Source organism: Equus przewalskii, chromosome 4 (genome assembly GCF_037783145.1).
Source record: "Equus przewalskii isolate Varuska chromosome 4, EquPr2, whole genome shotgun sequence".
NCBI lineage: Eukaryota > Metazoa > Chordata > Mammalia > Perissodactyla > Equidae > Equus > Equus przewalskii.
The window spans coordinates 52,230,192-52,253,569 of NC_091834.1; the positions used below are offsets into that span (position 1 = coordinate 52,230,192).

General features: G+C 37.3%; 1 protein-coding gene across 6 annotated transcripts in view; it reads right to left on the reverse strand.

Annotated features, from left to right (window-relative positions):
* MACC1 (MET transcriptional regulator MACC1) overlaps positions 1-21,320 on the reverse strand; it is a 66,728-nt gene extending 45,408 nt beyond the window's left edge. For 2 of the 6 annotated variants that reach the window (XM_070615869.1, XM_070615874.1), the window contains exon 1: positions 20,805-21,315. The gene's annotated coding sequence lies outside the window, so the exon portion shown is untranslated. Of the gene's footprint in view, positions 1-2,069; positions 2,145-20,804 lie in introns of all 6 variants that reach the window. The other 4 variants (XM_070615872.1, XM_070615871.1, XM_070615870.1 and 1 more) reach the window with 4 other exon arrangements.
* Between the last annotated feature and the right edge of the window lie 2,058 nt (positions 21,321-23,378).

Genomic DNA, 23,378 nt, shown 5'->3' on the forward strand with positions numbered 1-23,378 from the left:
CTTCGAGTCACACCCTGCAAAGTGCCTGACATGAATGCGAAGCCATCTTGAACCCTCCAGACCAGCCCATCTGCAAACTGAGGGCCACAATCCATGCCATGAGGAGCAGAAAATCACTCAGCCAATGCCTACCTAAATCTCTGAGCTACCAAATTGTGAGATATAATATAAAAGATTGCTTTGAGCCACTAAGTTTGGGGTAGTTTGTTATGTAGCAAGAGATACTGGAATATGGTCTTTCTAATAAGCAAAGACATGCACATGAAAGCAAATTATCCATGTCAAAATGTAACCTGGCTATGCTGGCAAAATCACCTAAAAAAAACTGAATCACAAAATAGTACTCAAGAAGCTTCAGAGATGAAGTATTCTCACATCTTACTAATGAAATCGAAAATTATTACAGTATTTAAGGGAACCTCTTTGACAACAGGAAGCTGATACAAGTTGAGTTTGGGGTTCCTCACCGCGATGAGTCCTTCAAGACACTGGGAGGGACCCTGATAACTTATGTTTGTAATTTTGTACTCTTTTTCTCAAAGAGCCCCCTTCCCCAAGTTGTATAAATTTCAGGACCCCCAAAATAGAATCTCTCCCTGGGGAATACATATGAATAATCATAAAACTTTTTTAGCCTTTCTCAGTACCTTGTATTTTCCAAAGAAAATAATTCAAAAGGAAGAGGGACAACTATGTTTATAAAAATCTTTTTCAGAGAATTATATATAATAGAAAAATAAACTGAAGATAACCCAAACGTTCTGTAATAGATGAATAATTGGGTAAATTATAAGCTATCAATTTAGAGCATGATGTCATCTTCTAATAAAGTAGTTGCAAAGTCTTTAACAACATGGGAAAGTGTTTATAGTATGTCTAAGTGAAAAAGCTAATCTTGAAAGTTTATATAAACTACGATTGCAAGAATAAAAATGTATATGCTACAGATAAAAACTAGAAGAAAGTTTGAAGAAGTGAGAACAGTCATGTTGAGGCAATGGTCATAAGATGTAATTTTACCTTTAATTTTTTTTTTTTATTCACATTTCTCATCTAACTTGCAGCTCATTTCAGTCATTGGTAAGTGATGCAAGCTCTCTCAGAAATCAGTTTCTGAGGTTTTAAAAGAGATATCCTGTAAAAGCTGCAGCTAAACCAAGGGAATTACTGTAATGCCCAAATCTAGGGAAAGCAGGCCCAGCTGCGAAGGGCCACTTCTCTCTTCTTTGCAAGATGTAATGTGGAAAAATAAACTTCTCATTAGGAAGGTAAACTCAGACTCTTGGGGAAGTTTGGCATCTTTCTATTCCCTTTTTGCCTCATGAATGGCAAAGTAAAACTGTTAGAAGCCAGAAATCAAAGAGCCAACACTGTCTACATCCCCATATCCTCCATCTTTACACAAACAGGTATGTGCCTGAACATGCAGCCACACACACACATTCCTTCAAGTAGACATGTTTAAATAAAACTTTAGCTATTGTAATAGTTTTTTGGATATTGTGAAGTGGTGGAATAGAAATAGCAAGGTCTAGAGGCTAGTTCTGGGTTTGTGGCCAGCCGGTTAAATGACCGGCAGTGACTCCCAGCTTGCTGAGAGCTTCCATGTCTCCATCTATAAAATGAGAAGATCTTCACGATGCGATCACCAATCTCAGCTCCTGCCACCATCATCTGACTCTATTCACAAGTGAAATGGGGTCCATTTAAAAACCAGGGAACTTGTGAGGCCAAGCTGCACTGAGTGGGTTTTATCTATTTTTTATATCATAATTTTAGATCATACAATTTTAGATTATATAATTTTAGGTGATAGAAAAGAATTAAAAAGGAAGCCAGGTTCTGACACACAGCTCAGTGGTGACAGAGGCAGGGAACCTAGCTTTTCTTTTCTTCTCCAGACTTAGAAAACAGTACAATAAAGCAATGGCCCCCTTCCATGTTCTTTCTTTTTAGTTTTCTTTAGAAAGAAAACACAGGGAGAGACTTTTTAATCTGGCCCCACAGCAGAGGTATCAGAAACCTCTTAAGTAGGACTCACTCCTTTTACTCTACCCTTAAAAGCTTACACTTGATTCATTCAGGTCATTAAGGTGAAATTCAGGTCAACCTCTGGGCTCCTCTGGCTGAGGTCCAGTAGGCAACTAGGAAAGAAAGACCATGTTAGGAAATTTATTTCCACACAAAACATCATTTTTCTGTATTCAAGAACAATAAATAAAGTCTGCCTTTCAGATATGTTCTCACAATGTGAATTAAAAATTGCCTACCACGTAGTTTCCATTAAAAGCCATGCTGATACTAAGAGGGGATATGTGAACCATTCATAGCACACAGTTCTTCTAGTCTTATTACTAAATCAATTTCAATCACAAGGCAACTTTAAAAGTAAAGCATATTACTACAGCCTCCTATCAAAATGGGCTTTACAGACTGATGACTTAGGACTACTTCCTTGGTATCACTCTTGGTAAAGATGAGATGTGACCATATACAAAATTTCTCTATGTTTTTGTAAAACTGTAATCATGAAACTTGCCCATTATGTTATCATATAAAGCCATGTATGGCAAATTATTCTCACAGTTTGGGGGTAGGAAAAGTTTCTCCTCCTAATCCTAATGTTTTCTCTTATTAAAAGACTGGTGTTTGGGGCTGGCCGGTGGTGCAGCTGTTAAGTTCGCATGTTCTGCTTCTCCGCGGCCCGGGTTTGGATCCCGGGTGCAGACATGGCACTGCTTGGCAAAAGCTATGCTGTGGTAGGCGTCCCACGTATAAAGTAGAGGAAGATGGGCATGAATGTTAGCTCAGGGCCAGTCTTCCTCAGCAAAAAGAGGAAGATTGGCAGCAGTTAGCGCAGGGCTAATCTTCCTCCAAAAAAAAAAAGACTGGTGTCTCCTCCTACTTTGGGTTTTACCTTGGCTACTAAGGAAACTTAGGTTGGGTTTTTGTGCATTTGCAGTAATTTCCCGCATCCCTGGTCTTTTGTTTATCTGTTTGTATAATATAATTAATCTCTTCACCCAACTCGCTGTACCTTGTCAATATTATGGGAGGCTTAGCTTTTATTGTTAATGGCTTTCAATTTTATTGTATATGCATTTTTATGATTAAGTACTTCAAGTTATATTGGAGAAAGGTAGTATATACATATATAACACTGTGTGTTGGTATATGTATGTGTGTGTGTGTGTGATGTGCAATATCTACTATCATTGTCATAGAAAAAATATCTTAGAACTGAAAAGACTTCAGCAATAACTTAATTGAATGGTTTTAAACATAATTCTCTCATGCATGGAGAACTTATTTATTCAAATGAAATACTTTTCAAAACTTAAAGAAATACAGTTGGAAAACAAATAAAAGCAAAGCTCCTCTGGTTGAAAGGTAAGAGGATGACAGCTGTCTACCCTCACTTTGCTAGCCACCATTTTCACTGTAGTGGGGAGCACTGAACTCATCATCATCCCACAGAACTCATCGTTTTCCATGGTACACATTGGAACGCTATCAATCAACTTCAGTTGTCTCCTTTTATAAATTTGGAAACTGAGGCAGTAACGTTATGAGTTATCTAAAACCACTTACCTAGTTGGTGATTAGGTCAACACCAGATCTCAGCTTCCCTGATTGCCAGATGTTTATTTTTGTCACAACAGAAAGGTCAATTTTAATATTGGCTTAAAACTAAAATTGTGGAGTTTGAAAAGGGTTGAGTGATCTGAGGTTTTGTTAAAAACTAAAGAGAGTCTAAGATTTCCTTAAACTCAACAAGACAGCAAACATTATTTTATCTATTTTTTCCTCCTTCCAGGCCTAACCAGTGAGGGGCTGCCCTCTCTTCTTTTCAGGTCTGCTTACAATTGGTTCTGCCGCTTGCCTATTCCTAATGCAAAACTAATGGATTTAAATTTTTTTATCCTCTAAGCAAATAACCATGTGGCTCTGCATTTTTTGTGTATTAAATAAGCATGGCTAAGATAAAGATTCAGTGCAATCTTAGTGACAACTTGTTTTTCTTTCTTGGGCATTTTTAAATGTTGACTGACTTTGATTTTTAACATTATACATATCAAATTCCTTCATCTGTTAGTAAAACCTGCACATGTCCTTGCGTATGCATTATCAATAAACTGAGGACTGAATAAACTGGAGGGGTAATGTTGATTTTACAAATGTCTTCAGACAAAAACTAAAAACATAGAATGTAATTGTATGATGCACAGGGATTTCAGACAAACTTTGGATATATCATGCAAAGTTTTAAAAAGCCATATTTGAGCTGCAAAATTCAAAGCCATGATTCTTCACACTCAATTTCAGGTGGAACAGAAAAGTTTGAGTCAAATTTTGATCATCGAATAGTAGACTTAACATCATGGGTTTAAGAAAAATGCTTCCAAAGCTACCATTTACTGTTTGTTTTCATTTTTATTCCTTGACATATATATACAGGCTTATTTTGTCCACTAGAATATATAGGCAATTTCATTTATAGAAATATTTATTTAATAAAAACAATTTCAAAATAAACACTTTCAAGGATCATAAGAAAAAAGTACCATTCTCTAGTGGTGAAACTCTGTAAGAGCAAAGCCATGAGGCTAACTGTCTTCCAGTTACCACACTGACTCATCTAAGTAGAGAAGGGAACGACAGGAAGGTCTGAAGTTTGGGTATTAGCAAAGAAACCTCAAGAAGACTACATACATCTGGATGTCCCCGAGAGCATAGGATACCTGGGGTATGGAGGAGAGTGATGGAAAGAAAAGCAAACTATTGCCAAAAGATATTGATCAAAGCAATGGCTGATCTCTTTTCATAAGTGCTGGGAAAAACCTGGCACTAATTAAACTAGTGCCTGGGTAAAGTCCCAGGGACTTTTCTGAGCCAGAATTAGGCACTGGATCCAGAGGCAGCATGGGAGATCAAGAGGGATAAAGAGCCAAGCATATCATGCTAGTTCAGGATATAAACAATGAACAAAGCAGGATTGCCAAGGACTCAGTTTAATGGATGCTGGTCTCCTGGTGGGCAGGAGAGAATGAAAGGGGATCAGTTGGCCAACATAAACATTTAAAGCTTATCCAGAGAAGTAAACATTTTGTTCAGGCTCCACCCTTTGATTATTCAATCTTGTCTTGATAAGCAACTAAAGTCTGCCCCTGGTCCTAGCCTCCATTCTGGAATTCTCCACTCAGATCTCAGCCTCATTTTTAATCTCTCTAGTTCCCTTCTAAGGAAGCAAGATTTTTATGAGGGTTACCAATTTATGAGTCAACATATATATTATCCAATTACATCAATCAGAAGAATAAATTCCATACACCATAAGCAGCCTTAATATAGAACAAATCCTTCAAATGAGAGACAAAATAGGACCAAAAGAATAATAATCCAAATTGGCATAACAATGAAGAGTTCATGAAAAAGAGATATCTACAGAGGACTCTTAGTAAATCCTTGACCATAGAAGTATGATGCTGAGACTGTGCAAAGAGAGGCTTTTTTAAATTATTAAACATTACGAAATATTTTTTAAAATGCAAAGCCCTCTATAATACTAGATCCTATGTGAGTTATTATTCTGCTGGCAGTAAAAAGGGATGACGGTAATAATAGTAATTTGAATTTATGGAGGGCCTATCATCTTAGAACTCATGCTTTTGAATGTTAGTTATTACTCCTCAGAACTATTTTAGAAGAAAGATAGCCGATGTTATTAACTCCTTTTGCAGATAAGAAATTGAGACACGGGCAGATTATGTGGTTTATAGAAGGCTTGCACAAGGAAGCTGGGAGTAGAAGGAAAAATTGTTAGCTACAAAGGTGAGAATGTGGTCCATAGATAAAGAGTTGGCAGAGTTGACCTTCTTCTGTCCAGACACATGGAAAAAGTAGGCATCATCCCAGCCGATGATATCTGAGGCAAAAGAGGATTACACAGAGCAAAGGCCTGAGAGTGTGTGTGGAGTGCTGGAGGCAACAGCTTAACCCAGGAGACACCAGTGCAATATACAGGTAAGAGGGTTGGCTTCTTTCATCAGCACAATGGACACTCTGGCATCCTTGTGGTCAAAGCCAAGCCCCTGCTCTAGTACCACCCTCCGCCACCACATCTTCCAACCACACCAGGGAGATTATCACATAATCATCAGGAAGCAATCCCTTCCGAACCACGCTCTGAAAGAAGGATTAGAAAGAAAGAATAAGTACAATTGCTCAAACTAAATAGGAAGCACATAGCAACAACAGAACACTTATTAGCATGAGAATTAAACATCAAAATGAATGAAGAGGACTTCACAGAGGTGAGTCAAGAGTACATAAAGTGTCATTCAAAAATAACACTACAGAATCCACTTTTAGTCCTAACCACCTTCTTTTAATAAAAAATATAGACTTTTTATTTTAAAACAAATAATTCTTACTTATTTTTACTTTAAAACAATGTTTAAAATAAATTTAATAATAAAACTAAATGTTCTATAAAATGAATCAATAAGAAAGTTGTGAATTATATGTATTTTCATAAAGGAAAAAGGCCTTACAAACAGAGTTAAAACAGTTATGATTTATCCACATCCTATATAATTATTAGCAAGATAGAGAAAAAAGGAAAACAAGTGGCTATACCATTTTGCATGCACATGCACACACATACACATGCATACACACACATACGCTCATTTAAAAGATTACTAGAAATGGAGAGCTACAGATAAATGTAAAAATATCTCTCCCCTTAGCAAACAATATTGTCATATTTCAAAATAATAGCAATAAAAACAGAAGAAAAAACATGATGACATCCAAGAAAAAAAAGAAGTCACTGAGAGACCTCTGGTATCAACATTCTCAACCAACTTACTGGTCATAATAACAAATCCTGGAAGAGAAAGTAAATTGTTATCAAATTGCAACAGGCAAGAGTGCATAGGTTAATCACAGGGAATTTCAACTTTAGGAAACAGCCAAAGTGAACTCAAGACACGAGAGATCAAGCAATGTAATTACATAAGAGGAGAGCCGAAGCAATGTGCTCAACCATCAGTGTCCAATTTCCTTTTTCTTGAGCCAGAAGAAATATTCTCATTGATGCATGGCTAGGCCTTAAGACATCCCTCGCCATCCTAAACTGGAAACATGGGTGCTATCCAATACTGGAAGTTTATAAAAGCCAGGCAATATTTTCATGCCTATCCCCTGCTTCTGGGCAGAGTGGACATTCAATGAGAACATCCAGGTACCATATACTGGCCAGCATCCATTCTGAGAGGCCAGTGTCCACGCCATATCCATTGTTGAATATTTTTAATATCACTGCATCCAGGAAAGTATCAATCTAAGCCTACCCAGATAGTTATTCAACTCTCTTTTTTAAAGTCTTCAAAGATGACTGGGTATTATTTAGTAGGATGGATTTCTATTTTTATGTTTCTTTATTAAAATATATATAATCTAAAGAGGGGGAAGTGGCACTATGTCATCTAAATCGATGAATCAAATATAAAGACAACCTTGGTGGGTGTTGGTCAGACTCAAAGGAAGGTGGACACAGTTTGCAGTTATAACAATAGAAGGATGAAAATAGCCAGGATCACAAAATACAAGAGGGCAGGAGAGACCCTTCAGCATGTCTGCCCCATGGTATCATATAGTGTTTATGAAATGAGTTCTGGAGGTTAAGCTATCAGGGTTCAAATGTCAGTTCCACACTGGAGTTTGTAGGGATAAGGCTGAAGAGTGCTTTAGGTAAAAGGAATAGGATACACTCGATGTGCAAACAAAGCATGGCTCATTCAGGAAACAGCAAGTAGTTCAGGAAGGCTGGGCCATACTAGAGGGGTAGGGAGAGAGCTAGGAGAAGTAGGGAAGTGGCAAGAGGAAAGGATGCAGAAGGAAGTAGGAACTGGTCCTGAATGGCTTTATGAGACTTCCTGAGGAACTTGAACTTTAGCCTAAAAGAAAGAAGACAAAGAAGAGTTTAAATTAAGGAAATGACATGCTCTAATTTATGATCTACATTTTAGAAACATGGAAGACAAAAGGTGGAACAAGACTACAAGGAAAGGTGGCAGTGGCCTAAACTAGGAAAATGGTCATCAGAATGGAGAAAAGTGGACAGAGCCCAACTCATTCCTCATCTTCCACTCTTGAGCTCTCTAAGGATTACAAGTCATCCCTTGAGGTTTTGCATTCAAGCCCTCCTTAGATTCCATTTTTGAGCTTCAGTCTCTAAGGATGCAGAGCTTGGAGGTAACTCCCTTAGTCCACGCACGAGCTGGACCTCTCTGGCCTCCTATAAAGGAAGGGTGGAAAGTGGGGGGATGTTCATAGCTCACTTACTGCTAATTATCTTTATTTTTTTAACTGCTCCTATATTTTCTTCCTCCAATAAAACAGTTATCCACATACACCATTACATGTTTAATGTGAAGCAGTAGTTTTATTATGAATTTCATTTATCTTCATTTGTAAAAGACAACAGAAAGTAAATCTGGTCTTAAAACAATCTATGCAAAACCAAGTCAGTGAGTAGTTTCTTAGAGAACCATACCAAAGTGAAGAGATAATCTAGATAAGTGCAATTATTTAGTATTTGCTATTGCTACTAAAGACTTTCCCATTCATTAAAAATGTCTTTTAGTTGAATCTACCCCTGTGAATAAATTTTATGGATTGTAAAATAAGAAGTATTAGAAACTAGAAACAAGATTGCATTTCCCACCAGTCCAGTAACAACATGGAAATGAATAAAGCCTCCTTCCCTTAGGGATTTCTAGATTTCAGAATATTCTCCATTGTACTGTGAAAGTAAAGTAAAGCCAATTTTATATTTCACATTTGCCTTGAAGGTCAACCAATGTGGTTTAAAGGAAAGAACATGGGCCCGGGAATCAAGGAATTTGATCAAGCTTCCAAACCTTTCTGATCTTTGATTTTTACATCTATTAGGTGGGAATAACAATTATACCTTTTCCACTGTGTTTTGTGAGAATTAAATGGTTTCATGTCTGTAATAAGGACCAAAAATTCTGTGATTTGAGAATGTTCTATATCTGCTTCATCAAATCAGGTAGTCAATAGCTGCATGTTGTTGCTGAACACTTGAAATATGGCTAGTGCAACTGAGGAAGTGTATTTTTAATTTTAGCTGATTTTAATTAATCTAAATTTTAAAAGACACATATAGCTAGTAATTACTGTATTGGAAAGTGCAGCCCTAGAGTATGGTTTTAGTTTCAATTATTCCTACTGCAAGTTAACTAACTCTACTCTGCTTTGGAAATTCATAGATTAGTATATTGTCCTTGTAAGAATGAGTGTTTCCCTTATATGTAAGCAAAGATAGGTATGTAACCATTTTAAATACAATTTGTGAGAAGAATCAGAGTGCAATTGCATTTTTGTCCACCACTTTCCTTTTAAAAGTTTATTCACTGGGGGGAGTTTTTTTCCCATACCACTGATGAAAATTCCCCAGTTGGCCCTCTATATATTCTGGTCACTCTTAGATTTAAAGAAAATCCTGCGGTTACTTTAAGTTGCAAAATTTAGTTTTGATTCATAAATGAGAATGCCCCGTCCAGTATTTCCATCAGCACACCAATATTCCAGCGTAAGGCAGATCCCCCTGTCTCCATGCCCTACAAGTACACAGCCTTCTGGGGAGGAGATGCAGTGCACATGTCTTTTTCTACCTCACCTCCTCCATTACCCAACTTGCAAGCTGCTGTTACTGAAGCCTCCAAAGTTAGAGAAGAAGGAAGGGAAGGGAGAAATAAAACAGGGACGTTTTTATTCTACTGGTATGATTGAAAGCTGGCTTTGCCTCTGCAATGTTTATTGCTGAAACTGGGGGGATGGGGGGAGGGGCACTGGCCCACACACAAGTATACGCAAGTGAGCTTTGGGGGATCCTCAGAGGCTTATGATTGTACCGCCTGTGAAGCGAGCAATGCATCTAATTCTTCTTTAGTTATGCCTCCCTCAGCTCTGGTTTTCTAGCAGGAAAACACATCAAGCTTTCCAGGAGAGCGAAATGAAGCCACTTCCTCTAAGCCTGAGGTAAAAAAGTATCATCCTTCATTTCTATCTCTCTATGTTGGGTTAGCTCTCCAAAAGCCATTCTCACAAAATCCTCTCAGTGTTTTTTCTCCCCTTATTTTTCTTTATAACCTGGAAGTGGGTGAAGGGCAAGAACTGTGAAAATATTCCCAACAGGGATTTTAGTCAGAAACCTCTTTTGGTGTTGGAAATCAGTTGTCTAAAACTCTTAGCCAAATTTCCAATTTAACATCCTTGATCACTGCAGCTTTGTTAATAGGAACTACAGACAGGAAATTACATAAAAATCATCAATACGAGACCAATAAATAAACTTTGGCATATTCATAATCGTTGAGGTAAAAAATAGTGTAGTATCTTCATATGCAATGATATGGATCAATCACTAAAATACATTAAGTAAAAAAAGGAAGGACATTAGACACTCTATATGCTTAGAATATTTATTACTGGAAGAAGTCAAAAGAAACTGAAAGCTGCCAAGCTGCGCTTCTGAGGAGAGGACTCAGAGACTAGAAACCTGAAACCTGTTGTTTCAGCTTACATTTTATTCCACATGCTTTTATATTATTTAGATTTTTTATTGTGTGTAAGAGTTACTTTAAGTTTTTTTTTAAAATATCTTTGTAAATATACTTGGATATATATTAAACACTCTATTCATTGTTCAATTTTTTAAAATATTATTTTCAAGTCTTTCTATTTGGCACAAAGTCTCCAACATCTTTTTTTCAGCCCTGACATCCTGACCCAGTTATTTCTAAATGTAAGACCAAGTGAAATGCAACTCCCAGACAATTTACCAGCTCATTTATAACATCAACCTTTGCAAATGGGAATGAAACACCAAAGACAGAATAAATGAATCTATATTTTTCAGTAGATGCATTAGCTGTAACGAACATGCTTTCTTTTCACAGAAGAATACAGAAAAGATAGGTTGAATTACAGGTATAACATAAAAACTACACTCATACTATAAGTTTTTAAGCTATATGAAAATATGGAGGAATTAACATTTCCACGTGGAAAATGATGCTTGATTCTTGATATTCAAAAACAAGTAATATTTTTTTACTGAATTTTCAGTTTATTAAAATCATCCAAAAAGAGAGACTGTTCACTTTGCTGGGGACTTGCTATTTTTCACTTAGGAAAGGATACAGAGGATCCTCTTAGCACCTTAGAATTAAATTAATGCTATAGATATAAAGGAGAAAGTTTCAGCAAATAAAAAACAGTTTGACATATGAATTAATATGTAAATTAACACAATTTGTTTCTTTAGAATGGCAAAAAATTGAGAAGAGAAACCCACATATAGTTTACCTCTAATAAATTTTCACAAAGTCAAACTGGCTTTTTTCCAATAACATAGATTTGGTTGTAAAATATTTCCTGTAACTTCAGTCAGGAAGAGAAATTGAAAGCTATGTTATAGAATTAAAGTTAAGTATTTAATTTCATACAAAAGAAAAAAATGAGAAGAAAAACACTAGAAGACAACAAATTACAGTATTACAATAAATATTCTAAAAATGTATTTTCCAGGACAAACAAGAGTTGGAAGAAGCCCAGATCCCAAAGGCCTTCCTTGGTCCTCTTCCTGCTTTCCCTGTCTGTGGCTGATTAGGTCATGACCTCAGCTTCCTAAAAAAGCGGCCCCCTCCTCTACTTTCTTAAATTAATATCCTAGTGGTTTTCCAGCTATTGCTTGATCATTCCTTCCCTGTTTTTTTCCTGCGGCTCCACCTATGTTACCTGTTTATTTAAACACTCCCCACTGTTTTCTAGTTCTTCTCAATCTCAGTGATCTCCTTCAGCTATTACAGCCTTCCCCATGATTCCAAATTCCATTTTTACTGGAAAGGTCAGTGATCTTTGTCTCTAACCTAGATCTCTGCCCTGAGCTGCAGAACCGTAACAGACACCTTCAGAACGTCTCTGTGTGAATGCTGCCATATCCTTAGACATTTCCAAAGTGGAACTAACTCATCTTTCCTTTCTTAACTCCACCAACAAAAACGCCTGTTTCTTTTCCTGGACTCTGCCTTTGTTGACAGTTTCATAACCTCCGCAGTCATTTCTGATGAAAATCTTGGAGCCCTCTTGAATTCCATTCTCTCTCTTATACATCACATCTGTCTACTTGATAAATCCTACTGCCACAGTCTCTTTTTTATCCAATGCCACGGTAACTACCCTGGGTTTCCTCCTATTATCTCCTTTCTGGAGCCCCAATCGCCTCCTCATTGCACTGGTCTCCCACTTTCTCATCTCTTCCTTCCTTAAGCCATTCCACCCACTGCCACCAAAGTCATCTTCTTGAAACACAGGTCTAATTATGGCATTCTGATGTCTTTCCCTGCCATTCTACTAAAAGTGCCCTGGACAAGACTTCCAGTGAAATTGAAAGGATATCTTTCATTTTTATTAGGCCCCTCTGTGACACGTGACACTATTAACTTCTCCCTTCTTAAAAAGTTCTCCTCCTTTGTCTTCAATCACTCTACTCTCCATTGGAATTTCTCCTATTTCTCTGGTCTCTCCTTCTCAGTCTCCACTGTGGCTGTTTCTTCCTCTGATTAAACCTTAATATTATCAAGTCAAAGGGCACCACCCTAAGCCCCCTACTCTTCTCATGCTCTTATCCTTAATATCTCCAGGAGACCCCATCCACATCCATGACTGTAGTTATGCCTAGGGACTGCTGACTCCCACATCTATCTATCTCTAATCTATCTACACTCCTGACTCCCAGACCCATCCAATTGCTTAAGCAATTTCTCCATGTGGATGGTCAAAGGCATGTCAAAGTCCACTAGCCTCAAGTGAACTCACCTATCCTTTCTCCCACACCTGTTTCTCCTGCATTCCCTATCTAAAGGAACAAGGACAGGACCATCCAAACAGTTAGTTACTTGTGTCAGAAATGTGGAGGTAATCCACAATCAATTTTACTCCATTCCTGCACCCCAGTCACTGTCCCTAATCCACTAATTTCTGTAAAATTAATATCTCTGAAATCTTCTGCCACATTGCATCACCAGTAAGATTTCATTTGTGTAAGCTCTATTTTTTTCTCATCTAGATTTCTGTAATAAATCCTACCTGGTCTGCTGCCTCCAATCTTTTCTATTCTCATGTCACAGTATTTTGAGGATGATGTTTCCAAAATGAAGTTTCATCAATTCAATTTCTTGTTAAGTATTCTATACGGGCTTTCCTTCTCTTGTATGATACAGTCAGGAGTTTTAGTGGGTAGTATGGCTTATAATTCAAATTCTAGAAATTTCTCTTTAAAAATAATAAGATATGTCCTATGAATTTTGTACAAGAATGTTCAATGTGGCAGTATTCATAATTGAAAATATTGGGAGAAACAGATATTTTCAAGAGTAGAAGTTTGGTTAAATTATAATATCACATAACAATGAGCAATTAAAATCATATTATAGAAGAATATAAATGATATGGAAATGTGTAGTATATTGTTAAGTGAACTAAAATGATTACATAACTTTTTTTTATAAATTATTCATTCTTATTATCTATTATAGGCATAAAAAGACTCATAGGATATACACAGAAATCTTGAAGATGTACATCCTTGTTAAGTATGATTGGCATTCTCAAGTTTTCTACAGTGAACATGCAACACTTTTGAAATCAGAAAAAAAATTAAAATAAATGCTATTTTATAAAAGACAAAACTCAGTTGTCAAATTTCCTCAAGCAATTTCCTTTATCCCAAAAAGTATCTTGGAATATCTCCCACTGTGGGCCTCCCTCTCCTCACACACTTCCCCAGCCTGGGTTAGGCATCTCCATCCTGAGCAAACCCCTGCCTTAGTTCTCACATTGTATTATCAGTTTTACATACACATTGGCCACTTCCTCTGTAATCTGAGCTCCTCCCTATATCCCCAGCACTAAGCAAAGTACAGGTAGAATAAAAGTTTACTGTATAAATCAATGAATAATGCCACTTATCTCACAGTGACTCACACTGATTCCTCACTGCCTTCAGAATAAAGTGCCTGCTTCTTAGGCTGATATTTGAAAAGCCTTTGGAATTAGAGGCAACCTTTCTTTTCAGTCTTTTTTCCTTCAAATTTTTGTCCCCATTTCCCCAAATACTACACCTCCAAGCACGCCTATCTATGGGAGGGATGATGCCTGCCTTACTCACTGCTGTATCCCACAGGTTAGCTCACTCAGTGCCTCATACATAGTAAGTGTGTAGAAATTATTTGTTGAATCAATGTTTGGATAAATTAACTTTACCAAATATATCTTACACTTTCCACTTCCCCATATTTTCTAAAAAACTACTCCCTCCATTTCTTGCCTCTTTAACTTCCTTTTTCTTGTCTTCAAGGCTCAGTAAAGTTTGATCACCTATAAGAATCATTTTCCAATCTTCCTAGGCAAATCAAATTCTCCCCAGTACAAATACAGCACTTATTTGAGACTTCCCATTACTTAATTAGGCTCTTTTCATGTTATTTAAATATTAGCTGGATTCTAAATTTTTGGAAGTTAAGGATTATGATACTTTAATGTCTCTCTTCCCAGTCTCTTCCTACCTATCCTTTCTCACCTGTCCTCGCTGGGATAGACTGAATAGATATGGAATCCACCACCCTACTTACTAACTATTGATGTAATATTTCTGTGAATCAGTTTCTTCATCTCTAAAGTGGTTAGGATATCATTATCTGCCCCCCAAAATTAATCAAATAAGATAATGTAATTAAAGTGCTTAGGACAATACTTGGCACATAGTAAGCGTTCAATGGTGTTAACAGTTGTTATCAGCGTTATTACTAACATAATTAACACTAAAGATAATGTCTCTTAAATGGACAAGTCAGTCAATCCCTCATACCACAGGCTGAGAAACAAGGAGGTTGATTTGAGATCAACTTTTGAACTATATTGTAGAGATTGGAATGTTCCAAACATATCTGAGTCTCCCAGATGCCACAAGTGTCTGGTTTTCATTTACATCTGGAAAGATTATTGAACTAGAACATTTGAGATAAACAAGTGTGTTGAGAATGGGAAGAAACAAGAACTCTCATTCATTTTGACTAGGAATATAATGTGGTATAAATATTCTGGAAAGTAATTCATCAGTATCTTATAAAATTGAAGATGCATATGCCTATGACTCAGCAAGTCTACTCCTAGAAATATCCACTAAAATAATTCTTACATTTGTACTCAAGTGACATGTATAAAAACATTTGTTGGGGCTGGCCCTGTGGAGGAGTCATTAAGTTCATGTGCTCTGCTTCAGTGGCCTGGGGTTTCACTGGTTCGCATCCTGGGTGCAGACACGGCACTGCTCCTCAGGCCATGCTGAGGCGGGGCGTCCCATATGCCACAACTAGAAGGATCCACAACTAAAATATATAACTATGTACTGAGGGGATTTGAGGAGAAAAAGCAAAAAAATATATTTGTTATAGAGCTACTTACAATAGCAAAATACCTTACACCTATGAAAATGAATAACTATGCTACAAAAGTCAACATGGATTAATCTCAAAAGTACAATAGTGAGAGAAAAGAGCAAGTTATAGATGAATAATGTATACTCTAATATTTATATAAAATTTTTAAACATTCAAAACAATATTATATACTGTTTATGGTTATATTCACATAGCAGTGGAAAAAATAAAAACAAAAAATAAAAACAAAATAAAAACATACAATGGAGAGAGAATCTACAAAGTCAGGATAGCATTAACCCCTCAGGAGGGAAAGAGAGGAATAGGATAAGGGAGGGTGCTTTATTTTTTTAACTTTCTTTTATTTTTTTTTTTTAAAGATTGGCACCTGAGCTAACATCTGTTGCCAATCTTCCTTTTTTTTTTTCTTCTCCCCAAAGCCCCCCAGTACACAGTTGTATACGCTAGTTGTAGGTCCTTCTGGATGTGCTATGTGGGACGCCACCTCAGCATGGCCTGATGAGCGGTGCCATGTCCATGCCCAGGATCCAAACCGGCAAAACCCTAGGCCCCCAAAGAGGAGTGCATAAACTTAACCACTTGGCCACGGGCCGGCTCCTATTTTTTTTTAATTTTGAATACTATATTTGTTAAGCTGGGAGGTGAGTACATAAGTCTTTGTGATATTTATCTATCTTTAAATATCTTTCTACTCTGTATTGTATGTATTAGGGAAACATCTAAATTAAGTGCTTTTCCCAATAGAAATAGAAGACACAAAAAACTCTGCTCTACCATCCCTGAAAATGAAACCTGGTGGCTATTCTCCTAGCTAGAAATGGAGATGTTTTTGTTACTGTGAGGACACATCCTATAAAGAAGCCTCATCTCTGAGGCAGGTAGTGGCCACAGTAATCAAGAGAGAACTCCCAAGAGAAAATAAAATGTTGGGAAGAAACAGTCAATTTGCTCTTACTTCCCCTTCCCATCCCTAGATACCTGAAATTCTCTTTCTTCAGCATTCCTTCTTGAGTGGGGCAGAAGGAAGAGCAGAAATAAGTTTCATTTTAATGAGGGAGTTGCTTGCTGTCTCCATTTCTCTGGCCAACTCTGATGGCTCTCCAGAATTCCAATCCCATGTGATTAACAATGCAGTTCCATTTCCACTGGAGAGTCATCTCATCTCAATTTCAAATTACCTGAAGTACCAAAGATCATGTTCCCCCCACAAAAACTAGCTCCCTCTCTTTTGCCTCAGTGTTACTGTCATTCTCTCAGACCACCAAGTTTAAAAACTCGAGAGCATTGTGGAAGCTGTCTTTTTATTATTACTTAATTTTCTTTTTGATTGAATGACTTTCTCATCCCTCTCTTCTTTTCCATTTTCATTCCCAGCACCCAGTATTTATTCATGCTCAGATTATTAAAACCTATTTCCAAAGTGTTCTCTTTGCATTCATGCTCCCTGTGCTCTGTAGGGAAGAAGACATTTCCTCTACCTGCTCTGGGTCCTTCTGGCTGGAGAAAGAATTAAATTCACATGAGACAGAATAACAGGAGAAAATGAAACACACCTTTATAACACGTATACACGGGAGAGGCTCAGCCAACCTGAGCAACTTGCCAAAACGGCTGAAGCCACCACCTTAAATATCATCTTCAGCTACAGACAAAGGAGGATGTTGGGGGTGGGGTGGTCAGTTATGGGAGGTTACCAGACAAGTACAGTAAACAAGAGTAAGATTATTATGCAGATTTAAGTCCTTGCCTTCTGCATTAAGAGTTTCTAGAGATAAGGTCATACCCCTCTTCTTCCTGGTACAGAGAAGGAGACACTTTACAGATGGAGATTTCCTTTACAAATGTAAATGTCACTTAACAAAGGGTAAGTAAATTCTGCTTTTCAGAGTTTCTTTCCTGTCCTTAGTTATTTAAAAGTAACCAGCCCCAAATAATCCTCATGCTAAAGAGACATATCTTGGGGTGGCCAATTCCAGTCTCCCACATCTCCAACCCACCTATATGCCATTCCTTGGATGATCTTCCTAAAGCACAGCTTTCGAGATGTTGTCGCTGGGTCATGACCCTTTTGGAACTCCACCATCTAGAAGCTGAAGTCAAAACCCTTTAAAGCTTCCACAATCAACCTTCTTCCTGCATCATCACCCAAAGCTCCCTAGGACACCTCCATAGAACATCCATTATTGCTCCTTTTCAGCTATACATAAAAACAGCCTATTTAATTTCACTTCCTAATTTTTTCACTTGATACTGCATCTAATTCAATGTTTCCCAAACTTCAGGCATTCTGATACCTTTTCATTTTTCTATTACCAAGTATCATCTGAACTATTTTTTACTTAATATTTTTCTGTAAATCCACTGTCATTTTAGCTCAGATAAGTCTTTTAAAAGCAAATTTCCATCAGTATCATATATGGAAAAACCAGTATTGATTGGAATAAATAGACAATAGCTATAAAAATAAATGTTATTCTAAAAGTTAAGCTATAACTAAATTCTTTTTCCTCCTAAAATCATCAGGCCTGCTACTTACTGTATTGTTGTTATAAAGGAGGATTAAACAAGTGTTGGAAGAATTTTAATCATATTAACAACAAAACTCTGTCCTTGAAGAATTGAAAGTAATTTGAAAAATATAATAACATTCTCAGTGTGTAACTTAATGTTACTGATTTTCTAGTCCATATATTGCCTACAATCATTTCATCCATACAAAGTTTTGGAAACACTACTTTAGATGAGATATTCTCTTCATCTGTTTCTTCCAGGCCTGGTTACATCTCCACCACTTTCCTGAGTATCATCCTGATATTCAGTACACCATGACCTCCCCTTCCTCTGGCATTCTGGGCATGCATTTCTTCCAGGTTTGGAAAGTCACTTTACTCTGCCTTTGCTGACTCATATGCAAGTTTTCAAATTTTTTTTTTCTGTTCTCCAATGATTATAGTTCAAGCAAAGATTTATGGAGGCTTCTTTTTAATCCCATGATACTGAACATCATACCTTCTAAGGAGTGGGAATTAACCAACAGTGACTCCAGGAATGGCATGAGTGATTGATGGATTAGGACTTCCTCCTTTTAGCTATTTATGAGTACATATCTTCTCTAGTATACTAGGATTGCCTCAAGGGCTATGCCTCAGTCACTCTTTAACCTCAAGTCCAGGCCAGTGGGAGAATACTGTAGAACTGCTAGAAGTAATTGTTAAATGGATAAATGACACTTCCTAGAAGAAGTAGACTATAGATGGCATTCAACAGCAAACCAATGCTGCCCTTTTAGACTGTATACTATATTTATCAAGTGCTTCTGCAGCTTTCCTTCTCCTTTGTTTTCATTGTAATGCTCCCCTGGACTTGCTGAATAGCTCCTGAGAGAGTTTACATTTAAATGGTGTATTACATGCAAAACTTTGAACACTCAGCACAAACACTGCTTGCTATCACCTTCAGCTATCACCAAATACCATAAATGATACTTAGTCTTAATAGACAGCTAGGCATATGTGTGGCCATTCAAGAAAAGATTTTCCAAAAATCCAACAACATGTTTTCAAGTTTAAGATCAGTATAATTCCAAATTGTCCTTTGTCCTCCAAATTATCTAATAAGTTTTTAGATAAGATGGTGTTTAACAGATCCTGTCTTTTTTTTTTTTTTTTTTTTTGCTGAGGAAGATTAGCCCTGAGCTAACATCTGGTGCCACTCCTCCTCCACTTTATATGTGGGTTGCTGCCACAGCATGGCTAACAAATGGTGTAGGTCCATGCCTGGGATTTGAACCTGCAAACCCAGGCCGCTGAAGTAGAGTGTGCCAAACTGAACCACTACACCACAGGGCCAGCTTCCAGAGCCTGTCTTAATAGTCTTTTTTATCTCTAAGATACAGACACATAAAAATAATCTGTTTATAAGTTAGCTACAGGGAAGCTGAGAAAACTGGGATAAATAATACATTTGAGTTGTAGCTAAAGTTTTCAAGTAAGTTGTAACTAATAATTATGACTTCATAATTCCAATATTCTGTACAGTACACATTAAAATCATATGAAAAATCACTATTACGAATTAGAGATAATTGTGTAATTAAGTTAAGGAGAGTATAAAAGGATCACCACAAAGGTCCAGAGAACTTTAAGAGTACACCAGAAATGCATCATCATCATACTAATTACTGTTACGTAAAAACCAGACACTATATAGGTGATCCAACGTGAATCCCAAAATTAGATCCACTAAAAATGGACTTGGACATTTCTAAGGAGTCAGGGACATCTTAGTAAATGGGAGGCACCAGAATTTTCACTACATGCTCTTTGATCTGTTTTTTTCCTAAGTGTGGTGAAAAATATATAACAAAGTTTACCATCTTCACCATTTGTAAGTGTATATTTCAACACTATTAAGTATATTTACATTGTTGCACAACGAATCTCCGGAACGTTTTCAAGTTGCACAACTGAAACTCTATACTCATTAAACATTTACTATTTCCCCCTCCCCCCAGTCCATGCCAACCACCATTCTACTTTCTGTTTCTATGAATTTGACTACTCTAAGTACCTCATATAAGTGGAATCATACAGCATTTTTTTTTTTTTTGGTCTCTTTGATGTACTTTTGAAGCTTAATTGAAACTTATTTAGGAAGAAACCAAGCTTATCATCTGACAGTTATTATCTAACCATTTAGTTAGTACAATGCACTATGCTAATTTCATTCTATTAACCCAATAAGGTAGGTTTTATACCCCCTTTACAAATGAGGAAACTGAAGGTTAACAAGATGAAGCATCTTACCAAAGGTCACACATCTAACAAGCAGTGGGGCCACCAAATCCAACTTTATCTGACTTCAGTCTTTTCAACACAACTGGCTGCCTTCTGAAATATTTAAAATTTCTTGAGGATTTCGACCATCTACACGTTTGAAGCTAATCAGACTGTTTTTTTTTTTTTACATTTGACTTTGAATGTTCAATGTCTTGCTCTTCTTTTTATAAATTATTTTATTCTGTATCCTCTCTCAAGGTATTATTCTATTCTATGTCTCAAAGTTTATCATAAACCACATCCCACAAACCCACAGAACATAATTACCTTCCCTTTTTTCTTCCCAAGCTGGGCTTAGGATGGAAGAAACATTTAGTTTGTTCAATTGTTCTGGAAATGACAGAGTTTCCTAGTGTGTGCCATACATCAATAGTGAAAAACCCATTAATTTTTTAAGAACAACACTTACAGTTGTGGAAATGAACTCCAGCTTCTTCAGTTCAGGAACATTGTTTTAGTGAATGGAAGTTAGTCTACCAAAACCGAGGACTCTCTTCAAACGTGCCTTGCTCTGTGTGCCGCGCCTGAACTGAAGCTTACTAAGCCACCTGGGACTAGAAGTCCTCCCAGTGTGGCTCCAAGGTTGCCCAACCAGAAATTCTAATAGGCAAAACAACTACAACACCCACAATTCAGACTCCTCAGCTGAAACCAAGAGAAGAGGGTGGGTGGCTACAGTTTCACCCTAGGAAGAACGGGTAAATAAATGGAAAAGCAGTAAGTTAAAAAAATCAGGTGGGTGTATCTAAGAACAATTTGTAAATATGTACCTATTTCTATAAAAAGAAACAAAAGTGGTTGATGTTTGCAGAGGAATAAGATGTTTGGAAAGAAATAAAAAATCTTCATGCAAACAAATCCTCCTGCCACTGTGGAACCTGCCCCACCAGATTCTCTTTCAGTGATTCAGAGCTGAGGATGCCTCACTGCCTTGTGGAGCAGGTGAATAAGGACTTCCTAGGTGAGGCCTGACAGCCTCTAGTTCCTCCTACGTCAGTACTGTAATTGTCACACAGAGGTACTACAGATACAATGGTGACCTTTTACCTGTCATCTTCTAAACTGCCCTGGATGTCTTAAAAGGTGCTTTCAAAAATGTGGGTAAGATGTTGACATTTGAACCCTTGTTGATATTTCCATTTCTTTTTCCATTTCCTAATTCTGTGTTTTCCTTGTACATTCCAGTGTTATTTCTGATTGCTCAAAATTCAAGAATAAGAAAATTGGAGGGAAAAAAATTTTAAAACATGGGTAAAATGAGAGGTGCAATAGTTGCTTCACTTCTTTGCATCAGGAACAGAGAATATTAAAAACAAAGAAAAACTAAGAAATGTATTTCCTCCATTTGTTCATACAGCATCTTTCTCTAGCTTCTTATTTCCTTTTAGAACACAGCCCAGATAATGGATATAGACAAGCCCTAGCTTGGTCTGGACCCAAAAATATAATGGGAGGATTCATTTAAAGTAAGTAAACAGCAGAAAGGTAACAAAGGAAAAATTTATTTTCTCTTTTCGGCAACTTTCTCCGCCTCATTTCTACATGCCACCTCCCTAAAGAACACTGGGTCTTCATGCGTCCAAGCTACTTAATCCACCTAGAGCTCTGTTGAAATTTTCCCTTGGGTCATCAATTGTCATATCCTATTTTCCTTTGTCACAGGTCCCTCAATCTCCTGACTAGAACCTAACTCTCCCTTATGTCATTTATCTTCCTTCCAAAACAAATGGCTCTCCATTTTCCCAAACCCTATAGATTTTGTTCTCCATGCTGTTTCTTCTTCCTAAAAAATTCTTTGCCTACCTTTAAATGTTCAGATCTTTCCTTTCTTTAAAAGCTCAGTGAAAAAACACCCTTCAAGAAGTCCTCCCCAGTCTGCCCTAATCTGAATTATTCTCTCCCTTAATAAATTCCATAATATTTTATCTAGCCCTCTTCATAATAAATTTTATACCTTATCTCATCATTGTGTGTTTGTGTGTGTGTGTATACATACATGCAGTCTTACCTTCCTATTTGAAGGCAAGACCTTATTTTATTCCCACCTCACTAACTCAATTATTTACATGTAGACGTTTCTGATAAACAATCAGTGAATGAAATAACTGAGCTATAAACTCTAAGCTGGATGTTAATACCTAATACCACCTTTATCTCTCCCAGAAAACATTTGCCTTTAAAGAACTCTTTAAATGCCTGGAAGGAATACTGTTATCAGAATTCCGCTATGGTCTAGTCTGGTGTGGCTTCCACAACTGTTTTTTGTAGAATGGTAAGGTATTAAATCTATCAATTTAACCCCTGACCATACCTGAAATGAAGGCTCTCATGGGTCAGCACTAATTGCTTCACTAGCTCTGCCTTATGCTGTGGTCTTGGCTTGCTGACAGCTTCCCAATGACTGGCCTTCAGTCCCACGGCTGCGTCTTGGAGATTTGGCCCTGCTGCCATCTATGATTTTTGATCATCAGCTCCAGCATTTCTGTCTCCCTTCCCCTGTAATCTAATCTCCTGGCTCTGAAGTTAAAACACTGTCCTTTGGACTCCTTTAAGTAGTTCTTAATCAGTGATCTCTCCTACCCAGGGAAGGGAATTCTCTCAGCAATTGTTGGTTCCTCGCACCTCTGCTCCTATGAGATTCTCCTGGTCCTCACCCACTCTGCTCTGTATTCTAGCCCTCAGTCATTGTGGAGGAAGTGAACCTTCTAGATCTTGCTGACACACAATGAGATTTCTGTGGACCATCAGATATGAAGGTGGGGTGGAGAACACAACTGTTGTTTGCGAGTCTTCCCAACTCTCTATCACATCATAAGGACTGCTAGCCACTTAGTCTGCCTGTGTGAATATAATCCAAGCTATCTAAAATTGGGCACGGAGTTCATCCTCAAGACATAGCTCAGGGTTGCTTCCTTAAGAAAGTCTTTTCTGCCTACCCCTTCCTTGCCCCATTACATGTCTCTTGTACTGATTTATGCAAATG